Genomic DNA, 22,239 nt, shown 5'->3' with positions numbered 1-22,239 from the left:
CTCTGAAAGAAATGGGGTTGTATCTGTATGTTTGTTAGTGGTAAATTATAGTTAATACTTTTCTTTGTGGGTTATGGGACTGTAAAGTCTGAAGACAGTGCTGAATCACAGTCCTTATTTAGAAACTTTGCCCTTTTTTCATAAATAAAAGCAATTAAAGTCTCTGTCTCTACCAAGCAACCTTTGCTTAACATACAACGTAGGCATACTCTCTGTATGTATGTTTAATTGCAGATTCTATTTATATATTCTATTTCAGGAGCCTCATGACATTAATAAAGAAGACTTGCTAGCCAATTAATGATTAACGATGAGTGGCCCTTACCTAGTAACTTCCTGACAACAAAAATGTCATTTACCATCCTCACCATTACCCATTCTATGCCTCATAATACCAATTACTTGGTTACAGCAAAAGCATCTTCAGACTCTTTGCAGCTGTTTTCTCTCCCTGGTGATGCTTGGGAAAAAGTGCATCAGGTTTCAGGAACAGCAGACTGTTCTGAAACAGGAGCAGCAAACGGCAGACATGAATAGAAGCTGAGAAAAACTATTTGTGAGTTTAAGTGGTTGTGTTGTTCAGTCAGAAAGGAAAACAAGGTGCTGCTGACTATTTGAATAAAGTGAGGGCAAGGAGGGTGAGGTCTTGGGGAAAGCAATTAGAAGTGTGACCAGCAGGATGAGGGAGGTGATTCTGCCCCTCTGTTCTGCTGAGACCCCATCTGGAGCACTGTGTCCAGGGTCTGGTGCCTCTGTGTAAGAGGGACATGGAGCTGCTGAAGCAGGTCCACTGGAGACTATCATGAAATTGTAGAGGGCTGAAGGACCTCCCCTACGGAGACAGGCTGAGAGAGCTGAAAAATCTTTCCAGTGATGGTGGTGAGACACTGGAACAGGTAGTCCAGGGACATTGTGGATGCCCTTCCTTGGAGGTATTCAAGGCCAGGTTGGATGGGACCTTGAACAAGCTGGTCTAGTAGAAGGTGTCCCTGCCCATGGCAGGGGGTTTGGAACTAAATGATCTTCACGGTTCCTTCCAATCCAAAGCATTCTATGAATCTGTGTATCTATGAATTATTTATACAGGACAGAGGAACAGGTAAATTATCTCTTAGGGAAAGTTGAAGGGATTGCAGGGAAAGGACCAAGATAGGGGAGATTATAAATTTCCATATGAATAGTATCTCTCCTGAGTCCATGTTTTTGGTATCCAGCAGAAGCTGAAAAATTCCTGTATGTATCTGACAGCTTGTCTGTTCTCCAGCTGCATTAGTTGATCTCCAAAAAAGATATTCCCTCCTGCTGCAAACTTTGGCTCAATCCTGTCCTGAGGCTGTAGCGGCTGCCAGAGCATTCTCAATAAGAACAGAGATATCGTTCTGCCCAGCTGGAAAACTGGCAAGTCCTTCTCGTGCCTCTCCCAGGACACCAACCATGCAGCACAGACCCCTGCTGGCTTACCCTTAGCCCTGTGTCTTTTCCCACTGGAGCACTGCAACCCAAGGAGGATTTGTGCCGTATCTGATGGTGGGGTCCTGAGCCTAGGCACAGACAGACATACCAACAGGCAGGATCACAGGATGTTAGGGGTTGGAAGGGACCTCCAGAGATCGTCAAGTACAACCCTGCTGCCACAGCAGGATCATAGAATCTAGCAGAGGTTGCACAGGAGTGCATCCAGATGGGTCTTCAAAGTCTCCAGAGAAGGAGAGTCCACAACCTCTCTGGGCAGCCTGTTCCAGTGTTCTGTGACCCTCACAGGGAAGAAGTTCCTCCTCATGTTGAGGTGGAACCTCCTGTGATGTAGTTTGTATCCATTGCCCCTTGTCGTATCACAGGGTGCAATGGAGAAGAGCCTGTCCCCTCCCTCTTCACACCCAGCCCTCAGATATTTATAAACCTCCTGCAGGACCTGGTTATCAGCCATTAACAAAAAAAAAAAAAAAGGGATGAAGGGGAAAACATGAATAAAAACTCAAGACATCAACTTCAATGCATGTTTTCCTCCAAGGGAAGAGCTCAGGCTGCTTTGTAATTGCTTTCCTGTCCTATTCCATATTGCATCTAAGAGTGGAAATGTCTGTTTGTCACCCTGTCCTTCACAACACGTCATTAATTGTTTGAAGCAAAGTAGCATTTTCTTTTGTCGAGTGAAGACGACAAATGTCACTTAGCCCCAGGACGCTTGTGCTAAGTGCAAGATGTAGAGCAAAAATGTGCTCTCTGCTGCCAGGAGCTCGCAGGGAAGTGTTGTCTTGCTGCCATAGACATTATGTGACTATCGTTGCATATGTGTGAGACTAGACAGAATCAGAGACAAGGTTTCTCTAGCCGTGCCCATGTCTTAGCTTAAAAATGAAATTACTGTATTGATCTGCTCTCACAGGAAAAGTGCACATTGGTTTTGAAGTATTCCTGGTGAATACTCTATAAATCTTGTTCATTTGTTCTTTCTGTCTGCCCTTAGGCAGACACAGAAATCAATGGTTTCCATCATCCCGATGCTGTATCATTTCATAATTCATGAGGTATGATTTATTCAAATACACATGTAACTTTTGTTTATCAACTGGAATGCAAACAAAACTAATCACTACTGTCACTTTCATCTTCATTGGAAACTGGCTGAGCCATATGCAGGAAGCCATTTAGAAACGCTGCAGGTGTTGAATCCTGTGTTGGATGTACCAAGTGATAAATTAAGTGCCCTTTGTTGTACAGCACTGTTATACCAGTCCCTCTTGACCAAAAATGCTAATACATACTGACTGTCCATGTTAAGTCACTAAAGAGCTTTGCCCAACTGAAGGTACCACACACTTGTTTGAGCAAAATCTTTTCTTATCCAATGGCAGCATGCTAAATAACCTCGTGCTTCAACTCTGGTTAGTGCTCTGCAGGCTAAAATGTGATTTATCACTAAAATTTTTGATCAAATTGGAGCACTGGACTGGAGAATCTCTATGAAGAGGAAGGGGTGGGAGACCTGGGGCTGTTTAGCCTGGAAAAGAGCAACTTGAGAGGGGATCCTTTCAAGGCTCATCAAAAGCTAAAGGGCAGGGTCCAGAGGATGGGGCAAGACTCTTCTAAGTGGTGTCCAGCAATAGGACGAGGGGCCCAAATGGGAATACAGGAAGTTCCCCCTAAACATGAGGAAAAACTTTGCTGCGAGAGTGCTTGAGCCCTGGAGCAGGCTGCCCAGAGAGGTTGTGGAGTCTCCTTCTCTGGAGAGATTCCAAACCCACTTGGCCATTGTGATCCTGGGCAAGCTGCTGTGGGTGGGGGTTGGACTCGGTCTCCAGAGGTTCCTTCCAACCCCTACCATCCTGCGATTCTGGAATCTTACCTATCATTTCTTTGCATGTTCTGGGCAATATCCAACTAATATGTAATTAATGGTTGGTGAGTAACTAATTCTCTTTATCTCTATAGGAATTATTTAGGGTCAAATCATGTAAAAAATAGAGAGGAACCGCACGAGAAGGTGTCACCCACAGAACAGGGAGGGACTTTTTTGTTTGTAGTGATAGGGCGAGAGGTAATGGCTTTAAGCTTGAGGGGGGCAGATTTAGACTGGAAATTAGGAAGAAATTCTTTGCTGTGAGGCTGGTGAGAGACTGGAACAGGTTGCCCAGGGAGGTCATGAATGCCCCTTCCGTGCAGATGTTCAAGGCCAGGCTGGATGAGACCTTGAGCAACCTGATCTAGTGGGAGGTGATCCTGTCCATGGCAGGGGAGCTGAAACTAGATGATGGTTAAGGTCCCTTCCAACCGAACTGTTCTGTGAACCTATGAGTCTATGAACCTTAATATTTAGTGGTGGATCTCTTGAATGTTGGTGTGCGTGTTCTATGTGCAGAGTTCAGTCAGCAAAAGGGGAAGGAAGTGTTTCAGTCTGGTGGCTTTTCCTTGGGTTTTGGTGCAGTTTTTTTGTTTTAGGACATAGTTTCTAGCTGAATGAATTCAGGACGATACTATATCTCAGAATATCTATGGCTCTTGAACCATGAACCTTGGTCAACCTGGTCTTTCTGTGTGTCTTGCAACTGATGTATTTGATCCCATGGAGCAACCTTGGTGTTAAGAGTATAGTAATGTCACCATGGAGCATGGGTCTGGGGGTTGTTCACCCTGCTTCTGAAATTTGGAGGACTGTACTAACAGAATCACTCAGTCTTGTTGTTCCATTTGTCTTTTATGTAGTTCAAAGTTGAATGGTCTCATTTGCATCCCTAAGCAGAACAAAAGCACAGTTTGATGTGTCTATGCTTCCTTCTCTCAGCCTCCTCTGTAGACTCTGATCTCTTTCCAGCATTAGCAATATCTCGCTCTATGTCATGTACACATGCTTCAGTCTTCTGTGGATACAACTGATAAAGCAATTTTTGCCTAATAATTAAGATATCTCTTACTGGTTTACTGGAATATATTTAGTGGCATAGGTACTGGTAAGTAACTATCTTTGATGAGATAATCACAGGGTTTCAGTCTTTTTAATAAGGTATTAAAAGTATTAAGGTCACCGCACTGTGACCCTCAGGAGGCTCATAATATGCCAAAGGCACAGAGCCAGCATCAAGCAGCAAATTGGCAGCCAGTCTTTTCACAGGCTGCACCCTCAAACCCAGGCACAGGGTAGGGGATGGGGAGGAGGAGAAGCCAGAGAGAGTTAATTTGCCAGCCCTGGCTGTCCCCAGCTCCCTGCTCTGCATGCCCATCGCAGCACATTTGCAGTTCTGCACCAGATGCCTCAGTTTCTGCCGCAGCATTGGGGTTCTGAAATGCATTGGGGTGTCTTTGGCCGTTGAACCAACCGCAACAGAAACTGTTGCCTTCTCTAATGTAGTTTGTGATTGGCAACTATTTCCTCCAAGCTTAAAATGTAAGTAAGCACTTGGTAAAACGAAATCCAGTTTGGAGAGAAAATGAGGTTATCTGGAATGCAAACATTGTACTGATTTGTCCACAAACAGAACACAAAGATTTTATCACTGTGCCTAGAGAAAAGATCTTATTTTCTCCAATAGGTTGCAAATCTGTGACAAAATGGAAACAGAAAGGAATACAAAACTGGGAGTGACCACACACTGTGTGCTCCCCCTAATCAGCAGAAAATCAGTCTTTCAGTGTGTAACAACCACTGCTACTGCTGTAGAAAGGAAAGAGAGTTGCAGTGGTAGCAAAGCTGTGACAAGAAGAGTGGATGAAGGGTGATTTTGTGACTTGACTGTAATGCACATCTGATAACACTCTACCCATTTAGATGCAGTAATATTTTTTGTTTTAAAGACATCTCAGAATTAAGGGTAAAATTTTTAGCCAGTGGTATTCCATTAAATAGTTCTCCTTTTTTTTTTTTTTTGGGTGTGTCTGAGCTTGGCTCTACAGCACGTGCAGCAGCAGAATAGCAGACGTGCTAAATCTATCTTTTCAAAGCTGATCAATATGTAAAGGGGGAGAGGGGGAAGGGGATGCAGCCAGACTCTTTTCAGTGGTGCCCAGTGACAGGACGACGGGCAATAGGCACAAACTGAAACACAGGAGGTTCCATCTGAACATGAGGAACAAATTCTTTACTGTGAGATGATTGATCCCTGTACCAGCCTGCCCAGAGATGTTGTGGAGTCCCTTCTCTGGAGAGATTCCAAACCTACCTGGCCATTGTGATCCTGGGCAATCTGCTGTGGGTGACTGTGCTTTAGCAGTGGGGGCTGAATCAGATGACCTCCAGAGGTCCCTTCCAACCCCCAACACGTTGGGATTCTGTGAAGGATTATCACGACAAGTTTGTTTCTTGCAACTTTTTGTTTTCATCTTTTCTTTCATCCCGATTTGTTGCAGAGGTGGTCTGCAGGGCTTCCTTCTGTGTGTTGCTGAATATTGAGCAATCAGATGTGTGCTGTTGTGCATATACTTGCTGGTAGATTGACAGGAAACTTTCAGTGCTGCACAGCTATTTATTTTCTAATGCTCTGGGGCGGCCTTCACCTTAACCAGGCTCTGAGTTTTGGTAAATAAACAAAGCTACCTGGCTCATGTGATGTGACATTGAAATGTAAATAGAACCTGCTTATTTTTATACCCTTTGTTTAAAGTCAGTGTGCTTTATTTTGAATCTTTCATCTTTCCAGTCATAAACTCTATGAAGTGAGTTATTTTATGGTCTAGATTCATAGATTTATAGAATGATCTTTTGAGGTCCCTTCCAAGCCCTAACATTTTGTAGTTCTGTAATATTCTGTCAGAGACCTGCCCATTCTTAAACATTGGTCCTATGCTAATTAAGTCCATTAGAGATTTGTCATTCAATTAAATGGAAGAAATATCATGGCTGAACAGCAGATGGGTTAATGCACAGGAACTGAAACCAGAGCTCTAAGACATCAGTCTGGGCTTCAGAAGATTTGGTTTCAGCACGTGTATCTTCATGTGTTGCCTTAGGCAATTTATTTCAGCGCTCAGCATCCTGTCTCCCACTTTTGTCAAATGGAAGCAATGCATCTCTTCATGTTTGCTTCTCAGCTTTTCCTTTGTCATAATAGGCTTGGGGACTTCTCATCCTACATTAAAAAATAATCTCTACAGCATAACCTGATTGTCATCTTTGTGTTTGGACTGGGGTAATTGTTAGGGCACTTTGGTGATAATTGCTGTCTGCAGTTCTGATATTTGTGTGTGACTGCAATGACTTCACCTTCCTTGTAACACTGCATCAATAAATTTGCTAACAAGATTAACTCTGTAAGGCCAATGTGTAACAGATTCTCGGAAGCCTAAGTAGATGAAATGTTGTAATTTTCTGAATTGTAGCATTCTCAATTTAACTTTTTTTTTTTTATTTCTTTTCCTGATTATTATTTTGGTGGACATCTGTTCTTTAATACTGTTCTCCAATGCTAAAACATGATGGTCTCTAATGTTACATGAAAACTGTTTCATGAGAGTGCCACAGACACTTCCCCTTGGAAAAAGAAGGCTCTGGGGAGACCTAGAGCAGCCCTCCAGTACCTGAAGGGGGCCTACAAGAAAGCAGGGAGGGGAATTTTTACAAGGCCTTGTAGTGATAGGATGAGAAGGAATGGATTGAAGCTTGAGTAGGGCAGATTTCAGAAGACTGAAGATTAGGAAGAAATTCTTAGCAGTGAGGATGGTGAGACACTGGAGCAGGTTGCCCAAGGAGGTTGTGGACACCCCCTCGCTGGAGGTGTTCAAGGGAAGGTTGCACGAGGGCTTGAGCAGCCTGGTCTAGTGGAAGGTGACCCTGCCCATTGCAGGAGGGGTCGGAACTAGATGACTTTAGTGTCCCTTGCAACCCAAACCATTCTATGAATCTGTGAAAAAAACCCAGTTAACATGTTGCTTGCCAGTGTGCTTGGGTCTATATAGCGAAGAATTAAAAATTTTAATCAAATGCTGCATTTAGTCAATCTATAACACAATGTTTGAAACACATTATACCAAGATATTACTCTAAACACAAGGATAGATTTAAAAGAATGTGTTACAAACATAAATATAGCAGAGCTATAAAAATGGAATCCACTGTAGCGTGTTTTAGCCCATAGTACATGACTCAGTCTGGGAGTTGCCATGTCCTGTTCTAGGCTGCCTGGTATGAAGAGGCCAGCACCAAGGTGCTCAGGGATCTGAAGGATGTGATGATGCTCAGGGAGAATCCTTGTCAGCCTTAAGAACAAAAGTTCAGGGAAAATTTATTGCTATCTTCAACTATATAACAGGACAGTATTGAGAAGACAGAGCTAGGCTCTTCCCAGAAATGCTCAAAGGTAGGAAGAAAGTCCATAGACTTGAGAAATTCTGATTATACTCATGACAAAAATATTTTCAGTATGTGGGTGATCACTAGGAAAGTTTTCCCAGAGAGGTGGTGGTATTTTCATAGATTCATAGAATGCTTTAGGTTAGAAGGGACCATGAAGATTATCTAGTTCCAACCCCTCTGCCATGGGCAGGGACACCTTCTACTAAAGCAGGTTGCTCAAGGCCTCATCCAGCCTGGCCTTGAACACCTTCATGGAGGGGGCATCCACAGCCTTCCTGGGCAAGCTGTTCCAGAGTCTCACCGCACTCACTGGAGAGAATTTCTTCCTAATCTCCAGTCTAAACCTTCCTCAATCGAGTCTAAACTCGATTCCCTCTTGTCCTATCACTACAAGTCCTTGTAAAAAATCCCTTCTCTGTTTTCTTGTAGTTCCCTTCAGGTAGTGAAAGGGGTTTCAGTACTTGCCTGGATAGATCCTCAATCAACCTGACTTGAGTGGCCATGCCTTGAATGTGAGTTTGACTAAATGACCTCAGGAGACCCTTCCAAGACTCTGTGATTCCATGATACATATATAAAATAGCAAATATGAACAGGAAGTATTTGAAATTAGTGATACAATAAAACAATTTTATAAAACTTGATTGAAACCAGAATAATAGAAGAAATAAAGCCAACAAGGAAGGTGTTTGGTTTTGTTTTAAATAGGTCATAGAATCCGAGTTAATTATAAATCAAGGGAGAGTTTATCCACAAGTAGCACCCATTACTGAGAGGAGGAACAGAAACATCTGGAATACTCCCTGGGACTCCAAGGATCGTGTCTCACCCATCATGTGCAGAACGACTGCTTAATGAAGAATGATGTATATCTGGGCACGTAAAGCTTGTATTGAAGCCTACCGTTTTGAAGCCCTTGGTCAAACATTGCTCTTCATTTGTAAATGAGTTTCCTGGCACTCATCTTTTTTCTGCAGAATGATGTTTCTTGAATGGAAAATGTTGTCTTTGCCACAATGTGATGGTTTAGGGCTGTGGACTGAAAAATATCAGAGCTCTTTTTACATTAGAGAAGCATAGAATGGTTTGGGTTGGAAGGGGATCCCTAAAGGGCATCTAGTACAACCCCCCTGCAGTCAACAGGGACATCTTCCACTAGGTCATGTTGCTCAGAGCCTTGTTGAGCCTTGAATATATCTAGGAATGGGGCCTCAACTACCTCTGTGGGCAACCTGTTTCAGTGTTTCAGCACCCTCATGGTGCAGAACTTGTTCCTAACATCCCATCTAAATCTCCTCTAATTCCAACCTTTGTTCCTCATCCTGTTGGTACAGGCCTTTGGAAACAGTCCCTCTGCAGCCTTCTTGTAGGTCCCCCTCAGGTACTGGAAGGCTGCTCTTAGGTCTCTCCAGAGCCTTCTCTTCTGCAGGCTGACCAACCCGAGCTCCCTCAGCCTGTCCTCATAGCAGAGGAAATTCTTCAGAATTTCCAAGCCATTATGCGGTCAAAATATTCTTTTATCAGCTCCCCATGTCATGATATGAGTTACCATCTCTCACGTTCAGCTATGTTAAGAGCTAGCTGGACAGCTTTTACCTCTGCGAATTGACTGGATTCTCCTTCTCCATCTCTCGCTTCTGCAACTCTGCGCGTTGGACTCCACACTGCAGATTTCCATCTCCGCTTGTTCCCAACAAGACGACAGGAACCGTCTGTGAACAAAGCATATCTCTTTTCATCATCAGACAGATCACTGTAAGGAGGAGCTTCCTCAGCACGAGCTACTCTCTCCTCTGGAGGTTTAGCACAGCTTGTGCCTTCTGGCCAGTTTGTGATCACCTCCACCAAACCAGGCCTTTCGAGATTTCCCATTCGAGCTCTCTGTGTTATCAGAGCCATCCACTTAGACCAGGTAGCATCCGTTGCATGATGTGGTGAAGAACCTTTGCCTTTGAACATCCAATTCAGAACTGGCAATCTAGGAGCTAGAAGAAGTTGTGACTCAGTTCCGATCACTTCAGAAGCAGCTTTCACTCCTTCATAAGCAGCTAAAATCTCTTTCTCTGTTGGAGTGTAGTTTGCCTCTGAGCCTCTGTAGCCACGACCCCAGAAACCAAGAGGACGTCCTCGTGTCTCCCCTGGAGCTCTTTGCCATAAGCACCAGGTTGGACCATTGTCACTCGCGGCCGTGTACAGAATGTTCTTAATGTCTGGACCAGTTCGGACAGGTCCCAGACCCATCGCTTGGACTACCTCTCGCTTGATCTGGTCAAAGGCTGCTTGTTGCTCAGGACCCCATTGGAAACTGTTTCTCTTTCGAGTCACATCATAGAGAGGTTTCACAATCTGACTGTATCCAGGAATGTGCAGTCTCCAAAATCCCACTATGCCTAAGAAACGCAGAGTTTCTTTCTTGTTGGTGGGATTTGCCATGGTGGAGACTCTGTTTATCACATCCATTGGGATGTGACGGCGACCATCTTGCCACCGCACTCCCAGAAACTGGATTTCTCTGGCAGGTCCTTTCACCTTGTCTCGCCTGATAGCGAAACCAGCTTGCAAGAGAATGTCAAGGATTTTGTTACCTTTCTCGAAGACTTCTTCAGCAGTCTCACCCCAGACGATGATGTCATCGATGAACTGAATGTGTTCTGGAGCTCCACCTTTCTCCAAAGCATCATGGATCACTGCATGGCAGATGGTTGAACTGTGAATCCACCCCTGGGGCAAACGATTGAATGTGTACTGAATGCCTCTCCAGGTGAAAGCAAACTGAGGCCTGCATTCCTCTGCTATGGGAATAGAGAAGAAAGCATTAGCAATGTCTATGGTAGCATACCATTTGGCCTGCTTGGATTCCAGCTCATATTGGAGTTCCATCATGTCTGGTACAGCTGCACTCATGGGTGGAGTTACTTCATTCAAGGCACGGAAATCAACTGTCAGACGCCACTCTCCATTCTGCTTTCGCACAGGCCAGATTGGACTGTTGAAAGGTGAATGAGTTTTGCTGATGACCTTCTGACTCTCCAACTGACGAATCAAGTTTTGAATGGGCACCAAAGAGTCACGGTTGGTTCTGTATTGTCTGTGATGCACAGTTTGAGAAGCAACCGGCAGCTTTACATCCTCTATCTCATGTTGTCCCACAACTGCAGATTCATCTGAAAGCTCAGGTCTGATAGACAACTTCAATTTCCCTCCATCAATTTCTACAGTTGCTATTCCAAAAGCCCATTTGTAACCCTTAGGGTCTTTAAAACACCCTTCTCTCAGAAAGTCAATTCCCAAAATACAAGGTGCATTAGGACCTGTTACAATAGTATGTTTCTTCCACTGCTTCCCAGTTAAACTTACATCAACCTCTATCTTAAACAACTCTTGAGATCCACCAGTGACTCCCTGAATAGTTATAGATTCTTCCCCTTGATAATTTGATGGTATTATGGTGCACTGAGCTCCTGTGTCAACCAAGGCCCTGTACTTCTGAAATTTTGAAGTGCCAGGCCACTGGATGTACACATCCCAATAGATTCTGTTATCTCCATTATCCCTTACCTCCCCCTGGCGGAAGGCAGGGCACCCCTAATGGTGGGGATTACCTCCACATGTACAGCTGGCACAATGTCCAGCACCAGAATTAGGATCACTGTTGGAGCTATCAGAGTTGTTCTGGGAAACTGAGGAAGCGACAGCTACCCTCCTGGTATTGCTACCTCGGGATCTGCCCCTCTGCAGCTCCCGTAACCTCTTGAAAAGATCAGAAGTTGGTTGACCATCCCATCTGTTCATGTTCTCACCAAACTGATCACGCAGAGTTATCCAGATACTGCCACGTGATTGCCTCTGCTGTCTGTTTTGGTTTGACCTATTCTGGAATGGCCTTCTTGGAGCACGTCTGTTCCTAACAGCTGAAACTTGTATCCATCTGGAGGAAGAGGAATCAGAATCATCCCCCTTCATCAAGTTGGATATGGAGGTTTTAAGTTCCTCCTTCAGCTCTTTCATGCAATTCTTCATTTCTCCAGACAAAGTTTCAATGGCTGAAACCAAAGAAGTACGTGCAAGACTATCCTCCAACTGCCTCATCTGGTCAGTGAAATGGCCAACAGTAGGAGGCACTCCACCATAATTTCTTGCCACAATCCTGCTTGCCAGAATAGTGGCATAATTAGGAGGAGCAAGCTTAATGAGCTTTTTGGCAAGGCCTGTTCCAACAGGAATTTCATCAGGATTCAGAGTCTTATGATCTCCATACATTACTTCTCTCACAGCAAACTCTCTCAGACGCTTGATTCCCTCAGCTATTGTGGTCCAAGGCTTAGGGTTCCATGGTAAATCATCTCTGCTGGGGTACCTCAGCGAGACTGCCAGTAGGAGGCGTGCCCACAGAGAAACTTTACCAATGCACTTGCCTAGATGCCTGTCTATGCCTGTATCCTTTGAGAGCATCCCCAACTGAGAGGCCGACTTGTCACCTACCACCAATGCTGGGGCTCCCATATCAAAACACCTGGCTAGCCAAGACAGGACTGGCTCATTATCTCCTCTGATGTAATCCTTCCTCACATGTCTAATTTCCTGTCTGGGTGCATTAGCTGACTGTATGTCATCTCTCATCATCATCATCATCATCATCCTGAGGTCGCTGTCCCCATAATCCTATTTTAATCCTCCGTTGAATTTCTTTGAGTTCAGAGGCACTACCAGCAGTTGCTAATCTACTAGGGTCTACATCCTGACCTACATCTCCATCATCCATGTGGGGTCTCAAGAGGTCTACCAGAGTTTTAAGGCTAACCCTCTCTTCCTCATCAGAAGGATCTTTCTTAACAGAGGGACCCTGAGTAGAAGGACCCTCATCTCCATCTGCACCATCTCCTGCAGCATCTGCATCTCCTTTACGCTTTCTGGTTACAGTGGCCACCAAATTTACTGGCTTGGTTTTCACATTCACAGCAGAGTTGGAAGAGCAAGTAGCCTTATGTCTTTCTTGACACAGTGCTATCAGTAGCCATATGATTATTCCAAGAAGCAACAAAATTAAGATTAAGGCTAGTACAAGATATCTAGGGTACCACTGGTTACAAAGACCCTCTGTAGTTGTAAGAGGAGTAACAAACTCATATGTGTCTGCTAGCAGATCCATAGTTGAGTTACCATAGCTTCTTAGCCCAATAAGACCACAACAGAATTCACCAACATTCAGTAACTTGTTCTTAACCCAAAGAAACGACTTATATGCCACATATCTCACAATCTTGTCTATCATGCAAGAAATGGCCCATCTGTAGACAATTGCACCGATAATAGATGAAATAGAATGACTCAGAATCCAAAACAGCTTCATTTTGCTTCCTAATCTGAGCAGAAATAAATCACAAGCAATCGAGCCCCGAGTTGGGCGCCAAAAATAAAAAGTGTGTCGGTGTGAGCTGAAATTCCCCCCCCACCAACAATAACCAGGCTAGCTCAGTCTGGAAGCAAATGAAAAGCTGTATTTACAAGCAGAGTCTAAAATCTACAATGAAATGCAATGAATATGTACAAATATACAAAATTCACAACATTCATAAATATATACAATCAACAGAAAAGCACAACCGATCTCCCTTTGCTTCCCCCCAAGGGGACCCTCCCAAAGGGGCCTCTCTCTCCCAGGAGCTTCCCCCCAGACCCCCCTGGACAGAGAAGCAGAGTTTGTTAAGCAGAAAGTTGTTAACTTAGCTGCCAAGGTCAGTGTGTTATCTTCAGCCAGAAGAGAAGAAGAAACAGCAGCCAGACAGCCCAGCAACTGCCCCCACTGCCGAACGCAGAATGTGCAGAGTGCCTACTTTGTTTTGGGTAATAGTTCTTAAACATTTCTATCTATCCAATGGAAGTGTTTAGAACAATCAGTATTTTGCTTTCTTACACCCAATAGTGACTTATTTACATTCTTTCACTTTCTCTGTTCTGAACTTTGCAAGGAAAAATTAAAAAGACAGTTTCAAACCACCACACCTGTGCAGAGAAAGATGGATGTGCAGATCTGCATGGTAAGTACCCTTGTGAAATTTCTTTTGAGGAAAGTATTTGTAGACTACTCTGCACAGGACTCGCGTTAGTTTTACAAGGTAGATGCATGCAGGCAGCAGTCTTGGATCTGAGTAAAACTGCATCCTAAATGTGCTTTACAATAACCCAATTTTAGCTCTTCCAATATTTTTGTATTGTCCTTTAAATATAAAATATAAAAAGGGAAACTCAACAGATTTTATAGCCCAGTTCCATTATTTAAATCACTCTGGGCTTTGCTGTTGAAAGCTATGGTTTGCCTGGAATCAAAAGTGTAAGGATGAATTATAACTCCCTAATGGAAGCATCAACTGAGCCCAGAGTGTGTAGATGCTGGTGGTGCCATGTAATGAATTAGCAAACATGCTCCTGAAAAACAGGAAGGAAATGTTCTTGGGCAGTCTCAAAGATCAGCTCAGACAAGATCTATTAGAAAGGAGCTGTTCAGATTTTTGTTGCAAAAGGCTGATCACAAACCACAAATAATACAGGCTGGGGGAGGAGTGGCTCGAGGCAGTCTGGAGAAGGACTTGGGGGTGTCAGCTGTTGACAAACTCACCATGAGCCAGCGGTGGCCGCTGGCAGCCCAGAAGGCAGCTGTGTGCTCTCTGCGTTGAAAGCTGTGTGAGCAGCAGGACAGGGAGGGGATTCTGCCTCTGCTCTGTTCTGGTGAGACCACAACTGCCTCACTGCATCTGTTCTGGTGCCCTCAGCATAAGAGGGACATGGAACTGCTGGAGCAGGCCCAGAGGAGGCCACAAAGATAATGAGAGGGCTGGAGAATGTCCCCCATTGGGACATGCTGTGAGGGTTGTGCTGTTCAGCCTGGAGAAGAGAAGGCTCTGTGGAGACCTAAGAGCAGCATTCCAGTACCTGAAGGGGGCCTACAAGAAAGATGGAAAGGGACCTTTTTAGAAGGGCTTGTACTGACAGGGTGAGAGGGAATGGAGGAGGGCAGATTTAGACTGGAGATTAGGAAGAAATTCTTTTTAGTGAGGGTGGTGAGACACTGGGACAGGTTGCTCAGGGAGGTCATGAATGCCCCCTCCCAGGAGGTGTTCAGGGACAGGTTGCATGAGGCCTTGAGCAAGCTGCTCTAGTGGAAGGTGTCCCTTCCCATGGCATGGAAGCTGAAACTAGGTCCCTTCTAACCTAAACCATTCTATGACTCTATGTGCAAATTTGTCTACTAGAAAAGAGGGAAAAGACTGTGAGCATTTGACTTTGGAAGATACAGCGAGACCAGATGTCTGCATGAAAGGTCAGAAATCCTTGTGAAGCCAAAGGCATGAGAGGAATCTTCAGCCTCTGTAATTGCCAGTGTTCAGCATTGGCTGAAGGCATCACTTACTCACACCTCAGCCAGTCAGCAACAAGGTCTCAATGGGTTGGCAGTCTTCCTGAGGGCAGAACCCAGTGACGGGCGAAACCACAAGGGAACATTGTAACCACAACAGAATGACGGGAAGAGAGTGCCAGTGCAGCTCAGGGGGATGACAAGTTCCCCAGCTCCACAGCCACCTTTAACCTTGGTGCAGCCTACAACTCGGTTTACATTTTATTTCACTTTCCTTGCTTCCTTACTCCTTATCCCTCTTCCTGCTCTGTCATTTCCAGCAGTAGGAATATAAATCTCTAGTAGTATCAAAGTCTTATCTTAAATCACAATACTAGTTCTAGTTTTGGCTTTCCTTGACCTTTCTGTGGACTAGTCAGCTGAGAAGATAAAAGACAAGCTGTGCTCCTCAGATACTGAAAATAGGAAGAATACAGGGAGTGGCATAAAGAAGCTATAGCTTTTTTAGTTGGATCAGTTCTGATGATCAGATATGACAAGAACATCAAAGTTAAAGACTCAGAAATCTAGATTATCACAGTATCACAGAATATATCTGGTTGGAAGAGACCTAAAAGATCACCTAGTCTAACCCTCGACCCTGCATTGAAGGGTCAACCCTAAACCATGTCCCCAGGAATAGTGACCATGTGTGTAAATAATACATTTGAGGCTTTTAATTCAAACTGGGATTTGTAATACTTTGAAAAGTCAGTTCTAGACTTGCAAGTGAGCTCACTGACCAAGAAAGATGTGTAGGGAAGATTGTTAGGGTTTTCAGATTGAAGAGGAGCATGTGCATGGTAGCAGGGAAGAGGGACCTGTAGTAGTAACAAGGGCTGACAGCAGAAGGGTCACTCTGGGATGTTCTGAGAGAAGGAAGACAAAGATGAGAAAAGGGAGAATTGGTGCAAAGTTCAGGAAGCCAGAGTGCTTTCCTCAGGCACTCTTCACCAGCATGAGCTGAGGAGCAAGAGGAGAATCAGACCTCAGGATATGATGGTGCCATGATGTCAATACCAGAAAGGATGGGTTGTCAGAGGTGACAGGAGAAACTGTGTCATTTCAAAAAGGGAGGCAGGATTGTGAAAGATGGATTTGAAAAGTGTCTGACGGTGAAAAGAGAAAGCTGGTGAAGCTGAGTTAGAACAGATCACGAGCGAAGAGAACTAATTCAAAGAGCAAAAGGGATTTGTAGGTGTCCATAGCAAGAGAGTACACTCAACAGATGGGGGTTCTGAAGGAGTTTGAAAAAGGATGTAACAGTGAGGTCAGAACCACCAGTCTTCCAGGGTCACACAAGGAAATGAAAGTGTCTGTTAAGACTGAAGTGCAGAGGCCTACAGAAGGAGAGAGGGACCAGAAGCCATCAAGTGGTAAAAGAAGGTGGTACCACTACGGTGGGAAACCCAGAGAAAAGGATGGGCTATGAACTGACCCAAACACAAGGGTCCTCCTGGGAGGAGGGAGCCAGCTGGGTGCCAGTGGCCACCTTGGCTTTGAAGGTGCTCTGCTTGGACCAGGCTTTGATTCTAAACTTTGAGTAAGGCTCTAGGGATGCTTTTTTCAGGAAAATATTCCTTAGGGTATATTTATAAAAGAGAAATGGAGTACAGTTGGTGTGAATTAGAGCTGCTGAAGAACGAAGTCTTCCTCTAAATGGTTATGTGTTGAGGCCACACCTTGAGTACTAGGCTCAGTTTTGGGACCTTCACTACTAGAAGGACATTAAGGTAATGGAGCATGTCCAGAAAAGGGCAACGAAGCTGGGTGGAGGGTTTTGAGCACAAGTTCTATGAGGAGTATCTGAGGGAACTGGGGTTGTTTAGCCCAGAGAAAAGGAGACTGAGGGGAGACCTGCTCACTCCCTACAACTCTCTGAAAGGAGGTTGAGTGAGGTTGTAGCAAGGTGGTGGTTGGTCTCTTCTCTGAACAAGTGACAGGGTGAGAGGAAATGGTCTCAAGTTGCACCAGGGGAGGTTTGAGTTGGATATAAGGATAAAATTTCTTTCCTGAAAGGGTTGCCAAGCCCTGGCCCAGGCTGCCCAGGGCAGTGATGGAGTCCCCATCCCTGGAGAGATTTAAAAGCCCTATAGATGTGGTGCTGAGTGACATGGTTTAGTTCTGACCTGGCAGTGCTGGACTCAATCATCTTAAATGTCCCTTCCACCAAACCAGTTTGATTCTGTTTTACTTACTTCTATAGGATGTTTGTTTGTGCTCTCCAATGCTGGTTTGATGTTGTATTCCTGACTCTTGACACTCCATCATTATCCCAGAGAGTCAGAAATTAGTTTAAAGATATGACTTGCTCTCTGCATAGCACATCCTCAGCTAATAAACACTGCCTGAAATTTCTTCCATTTTGCTTCTTTCTTCATTTTAAGTGTCACTTCTTTACTACATCTTGACATTTAATATGAAGCATTTCATCTACCAGAAATACATCTGAGTTTTCAGCTCAAGAACCCAATTAAGAAAATGCTCCCATGTGCACACATTTCTCTGTTACTGAACTTTAAGTTCCCTGCAATGTCATGTACAATGCAAGTAGAAAATCAAGGCCTTTGTGGTAAGAAATATTTCTAATCAAAAATATCTCCTAGCCTCCTTGCTGTGCTTCCCCACCTTAAAAAAAATGCAACCAGCTGTCATTCAGTTACTATTTGTCCAATTTTCACTTTAGTGCCTTTTGTGTTTTTTCAACAGATATTTGCATGTGCATCCTCCTGCTTTCATGTTTAAGAGATTAAATAGGGCAATGGCAATTAAAAGTGTAATACTTCTTCGTATCTTTGTAAAAAAATCTTGGTTTACTGTGTGAAATTGATTTGATGCTGGTGTCAGTGAGTGATGCTGAGCAGTAATGAATGAAGAGCAGGCTTTTCTGGGTGCTGTAATACAAATTCAAGATATACTCCAAGAGGGAAATCTGTGTTGTGCCAACACCTGAGACACAAAGTGTTGGTTTCTCTAAAGCTTTCCTCAGGAGCTGGTGGCTCTGCTTATGAGAACGTGGCACTGTGCTGCTGTGGCTTTTTGGTGCAGAGAAATGAGGCCAGGCTGAGGGAGCTGGGGTTGTTCATCCTGAAGAACAGAAGACTCTGTTATAGCTGCCTTCCAGTACCTTAAGGGATCCTACAGGAAAGCTGGACAGGGATTTTTATAAGGGTATCTAGCAACAGGACGAGGGGGAAATGGTTTTAAGCTGAGGGAGAGTAGATTTAGTTTGGATCTTAGGAAGAATTTCTTCAATACGAGGGCATGAGACTCTGGAATAGGTTGCTCAGGGAGGTTGTGGATACTCCTTCCGTGGAGGTGTTTAAGGCCAGATTAGAAAAGGCCTTGGGCAACCAATTTTACTTGAGAGACATCACTGCCCATGGCAGGGAGGCTGGAGTAGGTGATCTCTGAAGTCCCTTCCAACTTGAGCTGTTCTAGCATTCAGTGTCACTCACTGATTTGCACTGTGGCAACCAGAGTATTCAATGTGATACAAATCTGTGACAATATGTTTAAACCAATCAAACATAATTTATGTCCAGTAAAACTTTTTGAATGCAGACTTCTTTAGAGTGCAGTATGGTGACCAGCAGTTTAGAGCTGTGTGTCTTCTTTTTATTCATCAAATTAGAGATTTTCCAAATACTGCACTTCACATCCAGGTGAGGTATGTAAAATGGGGGCAGTTAGAAGCAAGTCCACCCTTCCAAAGAGAAGCCATGGTGCTTTTAAAATATCTTGGGCATTTTAAAGGCTTTCCAGTGGTTGCCAGTCATTTAGGGCTTTTAGTGATTTGGCTTAAGGTAGACAATTTCCCAGCACCAAAAGCTGAGAGCTTGTTTGGTCAACTGGAATTGCAATATTGGAGATAACCTAGAGAACATTTGTGGTGTTCAAATCCAGAGAGGAACAAGTGCCAAATGAATCAGAATGGAAGCTGATATTACTTATTACTCTGTGAGTGATAATGTAGCTGAATAAAAAGCAGATTTCTTTCTGCAAGCCAACTCTAATTAGTGTACCTGTGTTAGTTATATCTTCACATACACAACTCAGCAGCCACTGTTTTGCAAGTGTATAATTGGAAGGACTCTTTGACTTTCCTCTGCAGTTTGCTGTGACTGAGGTTCATGCTTTGCTACCTGCTGGGCCACTTCGTGTAAAGCTGCTGTTCAGGAATGGCATTAACAGTTGTTCCAGCCCTAATGATTAATCTGACTTGCAGGAACCCTGCTTATAGCACTGCCCCTGTTATATTTTGCAGCAAGGAAGATGCCTGAGCTGGCATATTGGCTGCTTCACACGGCTGTGCTCAGTCACTTTCCTACTGGCTCTTGCCCATATTCGATGCAGCTTTTGGGAGACTTGGGGGCTCGGCTCTCCCAAGTGAGCTGGAGTGTTTCCAGCCATGTTCAGTGTCTTGAATTTTCATTAGAGTGGGAGATCACTTTAGTTTCTGAGTGTCTGTTCACTTCCAAGTCTGCCTGCTCAGACTGTAGACAAAGATGTCTTTTACTGCCATTTGTAGAGAGCTGTGAAAACTGAGTTTTTGACAGGGTGGGGAGAAAGAAAAGCAAGCTGAGTGTAAGTCAGGTCTATTGTGCATTTGGGAGCCTCAGCTGGTGCCTGTGAAAACATAAAGTAAGGAAGAATGTAGTGTGAGCCTGCCTTCCTGAGACCAAGACTCTCCCCATCTCCAAAAGGCACTTGAGACAGAAGTGGGATTTCTCTGGGAGGTGACTGGATAAGAGCTAGAGCAAGCAGACAGAGCATGATTTTCTCAGTGAGCCTTCAGGGACCATTGTCCTTTTGTATACTGTGAATAAAGCTGCAGAGCTGTTCTGGGGTTTGAGGTTTTTCCTTGCTTCTTCATGCATGTAATCATGCCAAGCAAAATTCCTCTCATCCCACACAGCTGTTTGTGGCAGTTTAGGCTGGGTGCCTCCTGTTACTGCCACATAAGTAGCACCTCTGGTGTCCCAAGTGTCCAACCCAATAAGGTGGACACAAGAAACAGTGTATTTGTACCCATAAATCCTGCACCCTATAAATTCATCTGCAAAGTCATTCTCTTCCTCTTTCTTCCCTCTCTTCTCCTGTGGGAGATGCTCCCTGTTGGGTAATGGTGGGGGAGTATCTCAATGCCTCTTAGGCCTGTCTAGGTGTAATGCCAGGAGGAGAAGGGGGCGGGGGAAGGCAATCTTAGACCTGGCCAGCCTGAGAAGAGCCTAGCAGTGGGGGGAAGGAAAAGCCCTAGGGGTTTTGGGTAGACCCTCAGGTGGGGAGAAGGGAAGTGTTGGGGGCCTTTGGATGTTGTAGAAGGGACTCTGTATGCTTTGGGATATTCTTGCCACTATGCTTTGTAGTTTTTCTGTGAAACACTAACTTTTCCATTTAAACTTTGCATCACTCTCCAATCCATTTGTGTGAATGTCATTTTTTTGCCCCTCTCAGGGCAAGAGAGGATCCGTCCTGCCTTAAACCAGGACACTGTTAGTATTTCTTTGGACTAGTATAGAATCATAGAATGGTTTGGGCTGCAAGGGACTCCAAAGATCACCTAATTCAACTCCTCTGCAGTCAGCAGGGACATCCTCCACTAGATCAGGTTGCTCAGAGGCTTGTTGAGCCTGACTTTGAATAGCTTGAGGAATGAGGCCTCACCTACCTCCCTGGGCAACCTGTTGCAGTGTTCCACCATCATCATGGTGCAGAAGTTGTTCCTAACATCTAACCTAAACCTGCTCTTCTCTCGTTTCAAGCCATTGTACCTCATTCTATCACTGCAGGCCTTTGGAAACAGTCCCTCCAGAGCCTTCATGTAGGTCCCCTTTAGGTACTGGAAGGCTGCTATTAGGTCTTCCCTGGAGCCATCGTCTTCTGCAGGCTGAACAACCTGAGCTCCCTCAGCCTGTTGTACTAAACCATTCTTCTTAATTAAATCAATGTAAATTGGCAATATTGCTGTGTTATGGCTAATCTGTACTCTGAACTCCCCATTTTACTGACGTGAGCAAAGAAGCAGCTGAAGCAGAACTTCAGAACACTAGGTGTGTGGTTACAATATTTGTACTGGTACCACCATAGTGTTTCCAGGTGTATGCACTGCCATATATCTTGATTTATTGCTTACACATTAAGAAATAAACACATAGACACAATTTCTTCTATTTATTTTTTTCTAGCCTGCATCAGAAAGTGGCTGGTGGTAATAAGCTATTAGCTATTGTTATGTACAATGTTGCTCCTTAAATACATAAATGGAAAAAAAATAGATCAAAAAGATCTATAAGAAAAAAAAAATGAGAGGTTCTAACTTGGCAACAATGCAGAAGCTGATAAAGTGTCTTGATTCTCATCCCTGCAGCTGTTTCTTTTTCTTCCTTCAGCAATACATTGAGCAGTGGGCATCAATTGACAAAATAGATGATGTTCATTTGTGATTAATTTGAATCGAATTTACATTTGAAAGACAGCAAAATCTTGCTGAAAACGGGATGAAAGCCTCAAGAACTAGACAGGCTTAAACTTAAAATAGAAGGGAGAAAAAAAAAGAAAGTAAATCTGTAAGTAGTGGAATTTGAAGCTGTAAAAAGCCATCAATAAACTCGCATTGTATGTAAGAGGAGAGATTCAAATATTCAAAGAACTGCTTAAATTGCTTGTCCTATGAGTTACATAATGCCCTCTTCAATCTGTTTCATTGCTTTCCATACTGAACTCCTGGTCTGTGAAATTCCTTGGGAATTTTGCAGCTATTTTCTGTGGCTCAGGATTGTAGTGTTGTGATTTGTGAGTTTAGTTTATAGGTAAGACAATTGGAGAATGCTCACTGTGTTCATTTTTGCCTCTTTAAAATTCCTCATTGTTTTTTAACAGACCCAATCCATTTGTAAGCTTATAGAAATTGGTTCTGAAGTAAACTTGGAGTTTGCCTTGGAGCTTCTCTCAAGTTCTTTCCACTTTCATTTGAACAATTTATTTACCTTGACCTAAGGTACCTGTCATTTCTGCAAGATTCTGCTCTTGATGCTTCAAAGAAAAGACTCTGCAGTAAATC

This window comes from Indicator indicator, chromosome 5 (genome assembly GCF_027791375.1).
Source record: "Indicator indicator isolate 239-I01 chromosome 5, UM_Iind_1.1, whole genome shotgun sequence".
In the NCBI taxonomy this organism is placed as follows: Eukaryota; Metazoa; Chordata; class Aves; order Piciformes; family Indicatoridae; genus Indicator; species Indicator indicator.
The sequence above is the reverse complement of the archived record's forward strand: the minus strand, read 5'-3'. Positions refer to the sequence as shown.